The following is a 4,872-nucleotide window of genomic DNA, read 5'->3' on the forward strand; positions in this document are numbered from 1 at the left end:
AAGTGCTCAGTAGAAAAGTGCAGCAGAAGGTGCTATGTTTTAAAGTAGTTAATTAGAGTTACTGAGATACAGAGATATCACAGAAAAAATTATTCAGATGGAGATAGTCTGGGCAGCACGCTGCTCATTAGTGAAAATGGGAAGTAAACACGATACGTCTCACCAACAGCAGCAGTAGCACCCCTGAGTGAATTCAGCTAAATGACCATTCGGACAGAATACTAGTTTTCACTTTGCTCATGTGACTCCGGCTCCTACCATGGTGGCTGTGCCATCTTTGCTCTCTTCTGGCCTCAAAAGTCACAGTTAGACGCTGTCGTCAGACAACATGAGGTCATTTCTAAATGTTTTAAATCAGGTTGGGTCCGGTTTAGCCAGCTGGTGGATCCAGATCCCGACCGCGCTCTGCTAATCTCTGACCTCTGATCTAGATGTTCGGTTTAAAATGTGGTGATCTCATAGTGCTCTTTAGGCTTACGTACGGACACAGCCATAGTTCCTTATTAGTTTCTCTCTGGTTTCCATGGTAACTACTCATTAGTTCCTGATTAGTTACTCTGTGTTTCCCATGCAACTCTGCATTAGTCCCATAATAAGGCTGGACTGGTTCTGCCACTTTAAGTACCACTTAACTACCCATTAATACCCATTAGGTCTCTAGGCGTTCTCTAGTAGTTAATAAAAGCTTGTCTAAATAATTGTAAAGTGTTACTGTAACTTCATCTTTATTTTTCTCTTTTTTAAAACTTGTTTTTAAGGTTAATCTATTTCTCTACTTCAGGCAGTCATTTTACAAGCTGTGCAGATGCAAATTAGCCTTCGGCTTCTGTTTCCATAGTAACACTGATTAGGTAAAAGCTTGACTCCAGAGTGTTTGTTAAAAAAAGAAAGGAAACTTTCCTCACTTCAAAAGAAACACAATGATTAGAAAGGAGGAAGAATCATCAGGCCTGCTTGCTGCTTCCTTTGCTGCTGCTGATTGTTAATCAGACAGTCTAATGAGTAACTACTGTCCAAAAGGAACTGCAGAAGGAAAACTTTAAGGTTGAAGTGGAGAAGTTGCGACAGGAATAATTATTAGAATGTAGTCTTGAGGATGGTTCTTTGAACAACCACAACATAATGAGATGTTCCAACAGATCAGATGCTGATATAAAGCTCCAAAAGGACAGGGCCCAAATCACAAGTTCTGCTTTGGTAGATCTAGCATTACCTTATTTTAAGCAAATATGGATTTAACCTCCTTTTAATTAATAAATAAGAGGTTTTTCATTTCCCAGAAACAGGTTTAAGTTGGAAGGCAGCCGGACTTTCCCTCCATTGATTGAAGACTTTTCCAAACCCAGGAGTCCTCGTTGATTCTGTCGGCTGCACCAGAGCAAGCTCCCCCAAGGCCCAAATTTAGCTCTAACAAACCAGAGAAGACCATCACCTGACATTTTGGGTTTTTTTCTCACTTTTTTCAAGATGGTTTATTTATTCTGGGAGTTCCAAAGGAAGTTTGCTTCACCTGGATTTTATTTGGAGTTATTAGATTAAGAGGGAATGAATAAAAATACTTTTCACACTATTACATTTTCTTTTCAGAACTGTATGAAAGGATGTAGTGCTTTGTTTTACTTCCCCTCACAGTTAGAATCATGCTTTATGTTGCAGTATCAGACAAACATCCAACAGGACTACTTGATAAGCACCACTTTGATTTTAAAAATAAGAAACAGTTGAAGGAGCATGAAGTAGAACAGTGTTGCTGTTTACAGATTAATGGAACCTGTTTCTTAATAAAATCCCTTAAAGACCATAAATGAAACAAAGGAGTGTGGAGAACAGGAAGGGTGGTGTGAGGATAGATGCAGGAAGAAAGATGGTGGTTTTTGATGTGACTCATTTCCACACTCAATTACTTGTGTGTATGTGTGAGTCCTGGGGCCACACACAGAGCCCACTGCTGACTCCCACAGGGGGACATTAATAACAAACATCCTGCTTCACGGTGAAAGAGATGCTCCATGCATCACATTTACTCCTCATTTTCCTCCTGCTGACTCTTGCACCATCGCATCTGCACTTATGCTGCCCTCATTTTACAGTGACACAGAACAAAGCAGCATGAAAACATTGTTCATGCTCTGCATCAACAACACAGCAGCAATTCCTCCTCAGAATTCTTGTTGATAATAAATGAATGGCCCTCACAATGATTTGCTTTATTTCTTTCTTATGAAATGTTAAGGGCCTAAGTTTATGTATTGTAGGAGAATAGATCTATAGTGCATAAAAAAGCTTCTATCTACACTACCGTTCAAAGGTTTGGAGTCACATTGAAATGTCCTTATTTTTGAAGGAAAATCTCTGTACTTTTCAATGAAGATAACTTTAAACTAGTCCTAACTTTAAAGAAATACACTCTATAGATTGCTAATGTGGTAAATGACTATTCTAGCTGCAAATGTCTGGTTTTTGGTGCAATATCTACATAGGTGTATAGAGGCCCATTTCCAGCAACTATCACTCCAGTGTTCTAATGGTACAATGTCTTTGCTCATTGGCTCAGAAGGCTAATTGATGATTAGAAAACCCTTGTGCAATCATGTTCACACATCTGAAAACAGTTTAGCTCGTTACAGAAGCTACAAAACTGACCTTCCTTTGAGCAGATTGAGTTTCTGGAGCATCACATTTGTGGGGTCAATTAAACGCTCAAAATGGCCAGAAAAAGAGAACTTTGATCTGAAACTCCACAGTCTATTCTTGTTCTTAGAAATGAAGGCTATTCCAGGCGAGAAATTGCTAAGAAATTGAAGATTTCCTACAACGGTGTGTACTAGCCCCTTCAGAGGAGCACAAACGGGCTCTAACCAGAGTAGAAAAAGAAGTGAGAGGCCGCGTTGCACAACTGAGCAAGAAGATAAGTACATTAGAGTCTCTAGTTTGAGAAACAGACGCCTCACAGGTCCCCAACTGGCATCTTCATTAAATAGTACCACAAAACACCAGTGTCAACATCTACAGTGAAGAGGTGGCTGCAGGATTCTGGGCTTCAGGGCAGAGAGGCAAAGAAAAAGCCACATCTGAGACTGGCCAATAAAAGAAAAAGATTAAGATCGGCAAAAGAACACAGACATTGGACAGAGGAAGACTGGAAAAAAGTGTTGTGGACGGATGAATCCAAGTTTGAGGTGTTTGGATCACAAAGAAGAACGTTTGTGAGACGCAGAACAAATGAAAAGATGCTGGAAGAATGCCTGACGCCATCTGTTAAGCACGGTGGAGGTAATGTGATGGTCGGGGGTTGCTTTGGTGCTGGTAAGGTGGGAGATTTGTCTGAATAAGGAAGGCTATCACTCCATTTTGCAACGCCATGCCATACCCAGTGGACAGCGCTTGATTGGAGCCAATTACATCCTACAACAGGACAACGACCCTAAACACACCTCCAAATTGTGCAGAACTATTTAGAGCAGAAGCAGGCAGCTGGTATTCTATGGGTAATGGAGCGACCAGCGCAGTCACCAGATCTGAACCCCATTGAGCTGTTGTGGGAGCAGATTGACCATATGGGACGCAGGAAGTGCCCATCCAACCAGAAGGAAGGAATCTGTTACAGAAGTGTGTAATGCATCTAATGAGGACAGATCAGTTGTGGATGTCTGGGAAGGATTTGGACGTGAAACTTTCTGAATATTAAGGACATTTAGACACGCTCTGAGAATCCTTCCCCTATAAATATTGGATTCTTTGTGAATTAATGCCTCTCATTTCCTAATAAGATCCTTGTCTAAAAGACATGCAATGTTTGTTTTTAAAAATGGTGTCGAACCGACCTTCTGACTGATTTTATTTTTATTGTTGGAACAAAACTACAGCAGAGCTTTGCTGATTGAATCAGCAAATAAAACAAGGTGATTGCCTGTAAGGAGGGTGGAGACAGAGGACACTGAGGCTGTTTCTGAATGTCTGCTCTAGCCCCTCTATAGGGCACTATATAGTGGTCACATCTTTTCAGTGTCCGAAAGTCTAGTGGATGAAAAAGTAATGGACTCCAAATTTCCCGCAATGCATCTTTAAAATGAGTGGTCATTGATGGTCACTATACGAGCAATTTTCCCAGACTGCTTTGCAAGAACTCTTTGAATCAATCTGACTGGATGACCTGGTGAACTGGAAAGTGACCTGAGATGACCTGATGTGACTTGGAGCTATAGAAATAAACTGAATAGAATTGAGGTAGAGTAAAACACTTTGGTCCATCAGAAACCGCTATGAAAGTACAAACCAAAAAACTTGAAATTCATAACTGCATATTTCTAAGTGAGTGAAAGGAACAAGTCAGCTTCCTCTGAAAAAACTGGTCCTGACTGCTGGGATGATCAGGGTAATGATGCTGTAGCGAGCCGTCTTTTCTGTCGTTTGTGGGATTGTGAGACAGTTGATTGTCCGTGTTCTTATTTATCTTATCTATTTAGGACTGTTTCTGGTCTGTTTACTATCCTTAGGGGGACCAGGACATTTTTAACCTTAGAGAATCAGTTTAGAGGAATAGTGTGAATTAAATTTAGCTTAAGGTCAGGGGGAGGGTTAAAGGTCAGGGTTTTAACTTTTTCCCCAATTGGAGTTATTTTCATTTTTAGATTATCGTGATTTACTCCTTTAGGAATCTTTGCTAATTTATTAGATTTTAGACGTGGGTAAGACCCTGTCTGGATGGAGTAAAGAGTGGGTAACAGTAGAGAAGCTGCAGAGATGTCTGTTAAACTAAGACTCTGCTTCCTGGTCTGCAGCCTGGGTGGTCAGAGTTTAAACTGATTTCAGATAATAAAGTAAAAAATCTTGGTGTTGTTTTTGATCAGGACCTGTCATTTAAATCCCAGA

The sequence above is a fragment of the Cyprinodon variegatus genome, unplaced genomic scaffold (assembly GCF_000732505.1).
Source record: "Cyprinodon variegatus isolate N-32 unplaced genomic scaffold, C_variegatus-1.0 Scaffold1628, whole genome shotgun sequence".
NCBI classification, from domain to species: domain Eukaryota; kingdom Metazoa; phylum Chordata; class Actinopteri; order Cyprinodontiformes; family Cyprinodontidae; genus Cyprinodon; species Cyprinodon variegatus.